The sequence below is a fragment of the Gorilla gorilla genome, chromosome 9 (genome assembly GCF_029281585.2).
Source record: "Gorilla gorilla gorilla isolate KB3781 chromosome 9, NHGRI_mGorGor1-v2.1_pri, whole genome shotgun sequence".
NCBI classification, from domain to species: domain Eukaryota; kingdom Metazoa; phylum Chordata; class Mammalia; order Primates; family Hominidae; genus Gorilla; species Gorilla gorilla.
Window position 1 is genome coordinate 72,444,788 of NC_073233.2, and position 12,305 is coordinate 72,457,092.

The following is a 12,305-nucleotide window of genomic DNA, read 5'->3' on the forward strand; positions in this document are numbered from 1 at the left end:
CAGAAAGAAAGAAAGAAAGAAAGAAAGAAAGAAAGAAAGAAAGAAAGAAAGAAAGAAAGAAAGAAAGAAAGAAAGAAAGAGAGAAAGACAGAAAGAAAGAAAGAAGGAAGGAAAGAAAGAGAAAGAAAGAGAAAGGAAGGGAGGGGAAAGAAAGAAAGGAAAGAAAGAAAGAAAGAAAAAGGAAAGGAGGGGAAAGAAAGAAAGAGAGAGAGAAAGGAAGGGAGGGGAAAGAAAGAAAAAAGAAAAGAAAGAAAGAGAAAAAAGAGAGAAAGAGAGAGAGGGAAAGAAAGAAAGAAAAAGAGAGAGAAAGGAAGGGAGGGGAAAGAAAGAAAAAAGAAAAGGAAGAAAAAAGAGAGAAAGAGAGAAAGAAAGGAAGGAAGGAAGAAAGAAAGAGAGAGAGAGATAGGAAAGGGAAGGGAAGGGAAGGAAAAAAATGAATGAAGGCCAAGGTAACCTATAAATTGCAAGAGTTATGGTGGACATTTAATGTACAAACCTACCTCCATTCTTGGAGTTTAGACATTTCACCAGGCATGTGCCAATTTTCCATCCTTGCTACCCAAAGCTACTGGGATGTTACAGTCTAAACGTTTCCATCTTCTTCAGCTCAGAGGTCCTTTCTTTTCTTCCTTTTCATTTCTTTGTGCTTTTGCACTGGGTTCCAGGAAACTCCTTTGTCATGAACTTCCAGGTCACTGTATTCCCCTCATTATTCAATCTATTAATTAGTGGTTTCAGAATTTGCCCATCAAGTTGACAATTTCCAAAACTGAAAAGGTTTCCTTTTCTCAGGAACCTGTTTCTTTTAAAAAATTGATGTCTTCTCAAATTTCCCTGGAAATAGAAACTACAGCGGTTTTACCTTTTTCTTCTGTTTACTGCATTACTTCATCGTCCTCCTGTGTTGGTTCTTTTGTTTGTTGAGTTTGGTGTCTCTCTTTCGGTGCATTGGATTCTTGCATTTTTAGTGTTTCTTTGTTGCCTCTTCATATTTGAAGATGGTGGGGGGAGGGATATGGACAAAATTGTTTCCTAGAATGTCCTTCCTCAGGCTAAGTGGGAATTCCTGTTGGCTTAGCCATGCATGAAAGCTTTGTGCTGGAGAACCCTGTCTACAGTGATTGTGACGTGTGGGCAAGTGAAAGAGGCCTGTGGCCAGGAGGCGCTGGTGGATCTGATTTTCTGAGTAAAGGGTTCTGCTTCCCCATGGGACCCTTAAGTTGCCTGGGGTGCTGCCCTTTTTCTCTGGCCTACCATGCAGTTTCAGAACTCCATTTAGCTGTTCTTGCACCTTGACCTCCAGGCAAACATGGAATTCAATGCCAAGTGGTGTTTGGTGGAGGGAGGGTGGGGCACAGTCAGTCTGCTCACCCTGATGCTGCTAATTACCCAGATGTTCTTGGCCTGGGCCCACACTGCAGCCTCTCACCTAGTGCTGTCCTCCTAGGAAGGCTCAGGGGTTTGGGCCTCCTTTCCCTCCTACATGGGGTGCGGGTCCCTTGGTCTGAAGTTTCATTGTCCATCTGTCCCATGATCTTTATGTCTTATGCAGATACTTTCCCTAGTTTTCCATTTCTCACCTTTCCCATGCTGCTCTGGGACTGCCAAACTATTTCCTTTCTGGATCCATTTGGATTTGGTTGGAGGAGGTAAATGAGTGCCCCACCAGCCATCCTGAACCGTGAGCCCCTCCATGTCCCTGGGAAAACAGAGAGCTGTTTGACCCAGGAGACCTGTGTGACCCAGAGCTTCGGGTTCTTGCACCTCTTGGGCGATGTCACCCAGTAGGTTTCTTAAGGGCAGGATCCTTAGTTGGCAAAGAAGTGGCCGAGTGAGCTCAGTCTGTAGCTAGGTTGAGACCAATGAAGAGAAGGGTCTGAAGTCTACCTGCCGCCAGGGCAAGGGCGCATATGTCAGGAAGAGTGGGAAGGGGGGCTGGGGGGAACGTATGCCCCCAGGCTTCTGCCTCTCCAGTTGTCTGCGCAAAGAACAAATCCTAGTGCGCTGTGGCAGGGGCGGCACGTCTGTTTGCTCTCACGTGCCACTCCGTTCCTTGCTCCATTGCCTGATGATGCAGAGGATAGAAATGGACTTGTCCGTGGCACGCTGCCAGCCTGCCTGGTGACACACATCCCCTCGCTTATTCAGCAAGCACTGAGTAGGCACCTCCAGTGTGCAGGCAGGGCTCAGGCACCGAGGGGTTTAGTGATATGCATTCCCATCTGCAAGGAGCTTATATTTCGACAGAGAGGCTGCCATGGAAATAAACATAAAGTCCATCTTGGAAACCCCTTCCGAGGAGATAGAAGGTGTGGAACAGTCGTGGCTGTGGGGAATGGTCAAGGCCAGGGTGTCTTAAACTTCAGTGGGCACACAGATCACTTGGGGCTCTTAGTAAATGAAGATTCTGATTCTGGAGGTCTGGGTTGGGATCTGAGATTCTGCATTTCTAAAGAACTCACAAGTGACATTGATGCTGCTGGTCCATGGACCACACTTTGAGTAGCAAGGTTAGAGGGAAGCCCCAGCTTCCTGCCATGTCCTGATGCTGTCCTGTGGGTGCTGGGGGCACCTGTGGGAACCCACCAGGAACTGCTGCTCCGGAGGCCTCTGAAAGAGGCCCTGTCCCAACCCCAGGCCCAGGGGCAGGCTGGAGGCCGGTTTGCAGGTCAGCCTGGGCTGCAGGTCCCCCACTGCCCTTCATGCTGCTCCAGAGGAAAAGTGCTGGGAGGTGGCTTTGCCTGGACAGGACACAACCCAGCAGCTGTGGACTTGGTCAGGGAAGACCTCTTTTCAGAATTTTGGGGATTGGCTCTGTTCTTGGGGGAGGCCTGGGTCAGATGAGGTTCTGTAGCCGTCCACATGGCCCTGGGGCTTCAGAGCTTGTAGTAGGGTCCTCGTGAACACTGAGTGAGACCTCTGCATGAAGCTAACACAGGGTGGGTGCCCAGGGACCCTTGGGTGTCTTGGGGGCCATATGACTCAGCAGCAGTCACTGCTGCCATCGGGCTTGTCTCTCTCATGTCACTCAGGGTAAAGGTAAAGTCTCCAGGCAACTGGAGAGTCATGCCCTGCTGCCCATGACAGTGGCTCAGGGCCAGGTCAGATGTGGCCATCCTCGGGGCCAGGCTGGGAACTGTCTCCCTAACCAGGGAGCTCTGGGGCTCCTTTCAAGGTAGCGAAGGATGCTGAGCCATAGTTAATAGGCTTACAGGTTAATCCAGCATGTGACCAGGACAGGCGTGTGCTTCGGCGGGTGGAGGTCAGGATGCTGCCCCCTTACCAAAAAGAGATGCTCTGAAGTTCTGGAACTCTGCATGCCATTGAGATTGCCACAAGAGCTGGTGAGACTTTGCTAGGACCATGAGGCACTCTAGGCAGTCCCTGCCCATCCACCTCTGGGCTGGAGTGCAGTGGCACAATCAGGGCTCACTGCAACCTCCACTTCCCAGATTCAAGCAATTCTCCTGCCACAGCCTCCCAAGTAGCTGGGACAGGCGAGTGCCACCATGCCCAGCTAATTTTTGTAGTTTTAGTAGAGATGGGGTTTCACCATGTTGGCCAGGCTGGTCTTGAACTCCTGGCCTCAAGAGATCTGCCTGCCTTGGCCTCCCAAAGTGCTGGGATTACAGGCGTGAGCCACTGTGCCTGTTCCCCACCTCTTTAAAATGTATAGAATTCACATTCTCCTCACCATCTCCACAGTCTGTGCCCTGTTCAGGCCAGGAAAAGCCTCTTCCTGGTTCTCCTCTCTGTAGCCCTGTCTCATCTGAGCCCACCTTACATTTTCATCCACCTGAGACATTCTCCTAGTAATCAGACCCTCCTCCCCCATCTTTCCTGGTCTGGCCTTGGGGCCTTTGCATGCGCTGTTCTTGCTCCCAGAACTCCCATCCTCACCTCCCCACACCCTTTCAAACCAGTGCTTTCTCTCAGCTCTTTCTTCTCTGTACTTCCTAGTTATGTTTCTGGCCTTTGTCTTATGGTGTGTTGGGTTGGCTGATATTGCGTGATCAGCCCTGATGCAGTGATTTTTACATCCGTCTCCCCACTGGACGAACCTCCTTGCTGGTTCACCTTGGGTCTCCAGGGCCCAGCATGGGGCCTGGAACCTTGTACACCTTTAATACATGTTTGTGGAGCTGACACGATGATGAATTCTTTCACAACTTTCAGATGTGTATCTGTTAGGTGGAAGGAAATTGCTGGGAAACAATTTTCAGAACTAAGTGCATTTGCTGTTGCACTTGGAGAAGCCATTTAACTTCTCTGAGCCTCACTACCCCACCAGTCACCCACCTGTGCAATTGTCCTGAGCATGACCGGGGGGGGTGGTGCCAGTGATCAGCAGGGGCAGGCTTGTCGTTGCAGGGCTGCCACTAACCAGCTGTTGCACCTCACAAAAGAGGGCTGGGAACCCTGCGTAAAGTTGGGTCCCCTCCAAAGCCAATATGAAATAAAGATTTGAATGTAAGTCATTTATTTGGGAGGCGATCCCAAGAGGCACTGGTAGGGGAAGTGAGATGGGGAATGGAAGAAAGTCAACAAAGGGTGTGGCATCAAGCAAGTTACTGTTGTGAGCAACTTGGGCCAGGGAGCTGGGGTATTGATCCACCAGGTCCCGACAGTCACTGAGTGGAGGCTACTCTGTGGGTGCTAAGTCCCCAACACTAATTCCGTCTTGCTCCCAGTAGACCCTTTGAGTTCCTGAAGCCAGAGAAGTCCTGGAGTACTTGCAGTATGAGGTGTCAGAAGGCACCAGAAAAGAAGGCTTGGGGATCTCTTCCTCGTAAAATGAAAGGAAATAAGCAGAAGCCAAATAGCAAGGAATGAACCCCCATCACTGGAGCTCAGGGCAAGTCCAGCCTCAGCTCACCTGCGTTGAGCAGGACCTGCAGGACATCTCTGCGGGTGGCTGTGTAACTCTACCAATTTTCAGACACTCTGATTCTTGCAGCCGGTCAAAGTCCGAACGGGCATATGATGATGGAGACACATGAAAGAATGAGAACAAACCCCTGCCCATGATCACATGACAGTTGGACCCATCTGAGGAAATGAAGCTCAGAGGTGAGACTCTGGTTAAAACCTGACCTCCCAGAAACTACAAAAAAAAAAAGAAAAAATTAATAAACAAAAATTAATAATGTACCTAGCAGTACAATAAAGAAATAATACAATCTGTCCAGCTCTGTGTGTGGCTGTGTAACTCTACTTAAATCTATGAATATGATGAATTATATTAATGGATTTCCTAATATTGAACCACCCTTTCATTCTAGGAGTGAGTAGAGATTTTGCCAGAAAAGAAAGGAAACTACAGCCCAATCTCACATGTAAAGATTAATGAAAACCTCTACATAAAAGACTAATAAATAGGCCAGGCACGGTGGTTCATGCCTATAATCCCAGCACTTTGGGAGGCTGAGGCGGGCAGATCACCTGGCCTCGGCCACCCCGCCTCGGCCTCCCTTTCATCCAATGAAAGCGTGGTTCAGCATTAGGAAATCCATTAATATAATTCGTCATATTCATAGATTTAAGAAGAAAAGTCATAGTGTCAGCTCTACAGGTGTTGGAGAGGAGAGTGACAAATCCAACAAGCATTCTGGATTTAAAAATCCAACCAGGAAACAATTCCTTTATCACCATGGAGTAGAGAGGGCTGTTCTAATTATGACTCAAACCCAAAAATCAAAAAAGAAAATGATAAATTCAATTACAAAAAGAATTCTGCATGCAGAAAAGTATCAATAACAACATGAGTTGTTAAAAGACAAAGTGGGCTGGACGCAGTGGCTCACGCCTGTAATCCCAGTACACTGGGAGGCCAAGGTGGGAGGACTGCTTGAGCTCAGAAGTTCGAGACCAACCTAGGCAACATGGCGAAACCCCGTCTCTACTAAAAATACAAAAATTAGCTGGGTGTGGTGGTGTGTACCTGTAGTCCCAGCTACTTGGGGGGCTGAGGATTGCTTCCCAAGTAGCTGGAACTACAGGTACACACTACCCACTCCCTCTCCCACAGTAGTGGGAGGATCGCTTGAGCCTGGTAATTTGAGTCTGCAGTGAGTCATGAATGCACCACTGCACTCCAGCCTGGGTGACAGAGTGAGACTCTGTCAAAAAAAAAAAAAAAAATCCAATCTCCCTCATTTATAAAGGTTTGTAGATATTGGTAAGGAAATAACAACCTACAGTTGAAATAAGTAAGGGATATGAAGAAACAACAGAAAAAGAGAAATACAAATGCATCTCAAATATATTAAAAGGTGCTCAGCCTCACTCATAAGAAAAGAAATGCAAAGTAAATCTACACTGATAGCACTTTTTATCCATGATATTGGGCAAACCCCACAAGTGTGACACTGGCTTTCTGAGTTAAGGAGCTGGGGACAGGATACATGAATATGTCCTTGGGGAGGGCAGTGGGCTGCCTCTCAAAGCCACGGCTCACTCACCCTTCAAGGAAGCAATCTCACTTCTGGAATTTTACTCTACCCACATACTAACAAACATTTGAAATAGTATGTATGTGAAGTTATTCATCCGAGCATTTTAAATTTAAAAAAATTTTTAATTTTTTAACTTCTATTTTAGGTTCGGGAGGTATATGTGAAGATTTGTTACGTCGGTGAACTCATGTCATGGGGTTTGTTGGTACAGATTATTTCATCACCCAGGTACTAAGCCCAGCGCCCAATAGTTATCTTTCCTGCTCCTCTCCCTCCACTCACCCTCCACCCTCAAGTGGGCCCCAGTGTTGTCTGTTGTTCCCTTCTTTGTGTTCATGAGTTCTCATCATTTAGCTCCCACTTACATGTGAGAACATGTGGCGTTTGGTTTTCTGTTCCTGCGTTAGTTTGCTGAGGATAATGGCCTCTAGCTCCATCCATGTTCCCACAAGATACACGATCTTGTTCTTTTTTATGCCATGTGTATATGTAGCACATTTTCTTTCTTTTTTTTTTTTTTTTTTTTGAGACGGAGTCTTGCTCTGTTGCCCAGGCTGGAGTGCAGTGGCGTGATCTCGGCTCACTGCAAGCTCCGCCTCCTGGGTTCATGCCATTCTCCTGCCTCAGCCTCCCGAGTAGCAGGAACTACAGGCGCCCGCCACCATGCCCGGCTAATTTTTTGTATTTTTTAGTACAGACAGGGTTTCACCGTGTTAGCCAGGATGGTCTCGATCTCCTGACCTCGTGATCCACCCGCCTCGGCCTCCCAAAGTGCTGGGATTACAGGCGTGAGCCACTGCGCCCGGCCATATGTAGCACATTTGCTTTATCCAATCTACCACAGATGGGCATTTAGGTTGATTTCATGTCTTTGTTATTGTGACTAGTGCTGCAATGAATACACATGTGCATGTGTCTCTATGGTAGAATGATTTATATTCTTCTAGGTATATGCCAAGTAACGGAATTGCTGGGTTGAATAGTAGTTCTGTTTGTAGCTCTTTGAGGAATCACCACACTGCTTTGCACAATGGGTTGAACTAATTTACACTCCCACTAGCGGTTTGTAAGCATTCCCTTTTCTTCACAACCTTGCCAGCGTCTGTTGTTTTTTGATGTTTTAATCAATAGCCATTCTGACTGGTATGAGATGGTATCTCATTGTGGTTTTGATTTGCATTTCTCTAGTGATCAGTGATATGGAACTTTTTTTCATAGTTTTAAAAATATTTTTTGAAATATCAAAATTTAAGGGCCAGGCAAGGTGGCTCACACCCGTAATCCCAGCACTTTGGGAGGCTGAGGCAGGTGGATTACCTGAGGTCTGGAGTTCGAGACCAGCCTGGCCAACATGATGAAACCCCATCTCCACAAAAAATACAAAAATTAGCCGGGCGTGGTGGCAGGCGCCTGTAATCCCCGCACTTTGGGAGGCTAAGGCAGAAGAATCACTTGAACCCGGAGGTTGCAGTGAGCCGAGATCACGCCATTGCACTCCAGCCAGGGGGACAAAGTGAGATTCTGTCTCAAAAAAACAAACAAACAAAAAAATCAAAATGTTAGACACAGTCCAAGTGGCCACGAACGGGAGGGCGGTTAAATGCATGATGGTAAATCCATGCAGTGGGTTACCAGGCTACCGTGAAATGGGAATGAGGAGAGGCGTCCGAGGTACACTGTTGTGGGAAGTCAACGCAAAGGGGAAGAGTACCTTTGTGTAAAAGGAGTAAAATCAGAATGTGCGTCTCCCCTCGCTTATATTTTCAGAAAGAAAATCTGGAAGGATGCGCAAGAAACTAAAAATGGTTCCCCGAGGGTGGGTGGAGGTGGGATGGGATAGAGCCTCTTCATTCTACACATGTTCGTAAGTTTTCTATTTTTGAATGATGTGAATTTACTACCTATTGAACAATTTTAAAACTTTATGCATGTGTTTGAAGGTACATTATGATTTTTCTGGAAGAATATACCTTGTTGGTGGCAGTTGCCCCGGGCAGTTGGGAGTAAGAGGAGAAAAGGACTTTTACTTGCCATTTCACACACTTGAGATCATTTGCATTTTAACCATGTACATTAGGACTTCTCAAGTACAAATGACTAATTATAATGACTTATGTTTATAATGACTTATGTTGACATATTTCTAAATGTGTAGGAAACACGTAGGTATGTATTTCCTACGTATTATCTGGGTTCCTTTGAGCAGTGGGATTGTTGGAGTCAGGGTTGAAGAAGGGGGCTTTCCTTTCATTCCTTACGTGATTCTGTGATTTTTGCAACATGCACACTGTAAGAAAAGACAAGAAAACTGAGTTAAGGAGGTTCCTATCATCCTCCCTCCCTGCAAAAATGCACGTGGGTGAATTTAGGAAGATTTGCAAAAATGAGTTCTTGCAAGGTATAAGATCTAGGAGCTCTAAGCTGCTGCTGGGCAGTAAATTGAAGAGGAATTCAAAAGGGAAGAAAAGTGATTTAAGTTTGTGGTGTTATTGGTGGGGGGGGGTACTCCCCAAATTTATGTCCCTCAAAGAGGAATTAAAGAACTGAAGAGGTGAGATCTGCTTTTGGCCTTATGTGGCTCATCAATACCTCCTGCTCAATGAGGTGAGGCCTGTTCTCTGGAGCAGGAGGATAATTTGATATTTTATGGTTAATGTTTCTTTGACTTTCTGATGGATCACTGGGCATCTTCACAAGGGTACAGTGGAAAAAGCAATCAAACTGGAGTTGGGATCTGAGACCCTGGAAAGCCCTGTCCCTACAGCAGTATGAAACTGAGAAAGAGCATCACCTTCTGCTGACTCCAGATTCTTCCAGGATTTCAGGGAGGGGCCAAAGAAGAAACCCCTGTGATTCCAGCTGGATCTGAAATACTGTGGCTTCAACTGGAAAAGAAAAAAAGGAAGAATGATGGGTCTGGTGTGATGGTAGTGGTGATGGTGTGATGGTGGTGGTGATGGTGGTGATGGTGATGGTGATGATAGTGATGGTGGTGGTGATGGTGATGATAGTGATGGTGGTGGTGATGGTGGTGGTGATGGTGATGATAGTGATGGTGATGGTGGTGGTGATGGTGATGATAGTGATGATAGTGGTGATGGTGGTGGTGATGGTGATGATAGTGATGGTGATGGTGATGGTGATGGTGGTGGTGATGGTGATGATAGTGATGGTGATGGTGATGATGGTGGTGGTGATGGTGATGGTGATGGTGGTGGTGATGATAGTGATGGTGGTGGTGATGGTGATGATAGTGATGGTGATGGTGGTGGTGATGGTGATGATAGTGATGGTGATGGTGATAGTGATGGTGATAGTGATGGTGGTGGTGATGGTGATGATAGTGATGGTGATGGTGGTGATGGTGATGATAGTGATGGTGATGGTGGTGGTGATGGTGATGATAGTGATGGTGGTGGTGATGGTGATGATAGTGATGGTGATGGTGATGGTGCTGGTGATGGTGATGATAGTGATGGTGGTGGTGATGGTGATGATAGTGATGGTGATGGTGGTGGTGATGGTGATGATAGTGATGGTGATAGTGATGGTGATGGTGATGGTGGTGGTGATGGTGATGGTGATGATAGTAACGGTGGTGGTGATGGTGATGATAGTGATGGTGATAGTGATGGTGGTGTTGATGGTGGTGGTGATGGTGATGCTGATGGTGATGGTGGTGGTGATGGTGATGATGGTGGTGGTGATGGTGATAGTAGTGATTGTGGTGATGGTGATGGTGGTGATGATGGTGATGGTGATGGTGGTGGTGGTGGTGATGGTGGTGGTGGTGGTGATGGTGGTGGTGGTGATGGTGGTGGTGGTGATGGTGGTGGTGGTGATAGTGGTGGTGATGGTGATGATGGTGGTGGTGATGGTGATGGTGGTGGTGATGGTGGTTGTGATGACGGTGGTGATGGTGGTGGTGACGGTGGTGATGGTGGTGGTGATGGTAGTGGTGGTGGTGATGATGGTGGTGGTGATGGTGATGATGGTGGTGGTGATGATGGTGGTGATGGTGATGGTAGTGATTGTGGTGATGGTGATGGTGGTGATGATGGTGATGGTGATGGTGGTGGTGGTGGTGGTGGTGGTGATGGTGGTGGTGATGGTGATGATGGTGGTGGTGATGGTGGTGATGGTGATGGTGGTGGTGGTGATGATGGTGGTGATGGTAGTGATTGTGGTGATGGTGATGATGGTGATGGTGATGATGGTGGTGGTGATGGTGGTGATGGTGATGGTAGTGATTGTGGTGATGGTGATGGTGGTGATGATGGTGGTGGTGATGGTGTTGATGGTGGTGACTGTAGTGATTGTGGTGATGGTGATGGTGGTCATGATGGTGGTGGTGATGGTGATGATGGTGATGATGGTAGTGATTGTGGTGATGGTGATGGTGGTGGCTAGTATTTATTGTCAGGCCCGTTCATTATCTCATTTAATCTTACTACCTTAAGTGGAAGGCCCTATCTTAGAGATGGAGATACTGAAGTTCACAGCAGGGAAGGCAACCGCCTGAGGCCATTTGGCGGCCATGCTGGCTTTTGGTTTAATTGATGGGAACCCTTGGCTAGGAAGGTCAACTCCACAGCAATTCTAATTCGATGAATAACAGGGGTTTACTTTACACAAATTAATTTAAAGAGACACCCCGGAGGGCTTGGCGACTATAATCTGGGGCTACCTGCCTTCCTCCCAAGCCCTTCTCTCCCCACCCCTGCCTGAGGACCCTTGAGGCACCTGGGAAAGATGTGCCTAGTTTGGGAAAGGCTACAGTTCCAGGTGTGACCGCCAGGTGGCAGAGCAGCTGCACTAAGCCCTGCCCCAAGCAGCCCCAGAAAAACAGAAAATACAAATGAAAAATTCCTTGGCCTGGAAGCGGAAAGTCAGTTGGAGATTCCGGGAGCCTTCTGGCAGGTCCAGGAGGTTTGACCTTCTGCTGTAAGCAAAGCCTAGGGGTGTCCATGACAGGCAAAGGGCAGGGAAGAAGAAAAAATGTGAAAGCATATGGACGGAGGAAGGAGAAAGAATCAAAGTGCTTCCCGGACACCTTGGATTCCGGCAGCCACCTCCAGCCCAGAGATTTTCAAAGCAAGGCCCGGGCCCGGTGTGGTGCAGTCAGCTGGGGACTTACTTTAAAACGTGCACTCCTGGGCTCAGCGCACCCTGCAGCAGACGCTCAAGAAACTGCGTTCTAGCCAGCACCCCCGTGGCTTCTGGCACTTGCTGAGGTTTGCAGACACCAACACAGCAACACACTTCACTCCACAGGCCAGAAGCCAGGAGCCAGAGAGAGGAGGCCACCACGGAAGGCCACGTCTCAGGGCCAGGCCTACCCCCGACAGCATGGTGCTTGCTCAAAACAGGAATAGGGTGCAATTCTTTGCACGTTAGATTAGGCCTTTGGGCTGTTTTGGACTGGGGCTCTATCCAAGGAGCCCCTCTCCTGCAGCCTCCTGGGCTTTAATTTGGGTTGGTTCTCCACCTCCCCCAGTCCCTCTCTTTTTGCTATTTTAAAATTCTTAATGATTTCCTGCCTAGAGAGGCCGAAGAAGGAAGGAGCCCCAGCTTTGAAGCCCAGGCCTGGAATCTGACTCCCCAGCTTCCTGGCCGGCCTCCATCCTGGCTGAGTTCCCCAAGCCCTCCAGGGAGGTTCTCAGAGGTTCAGGGTCCAGACACCCACCCACACCTTACCCACACCTCACCCACACTTCCAGCACTTCTCGGACTTCTCTCCGGAACTGACTCAGCCGCTTCCCTCTCACACTCTGGGAGGTGACTTCAGGCTGGCCCTCATTCTGACCCAAATCCTGAATTCTAGCTTTTGGCCGGGATTTGGTCCATGAC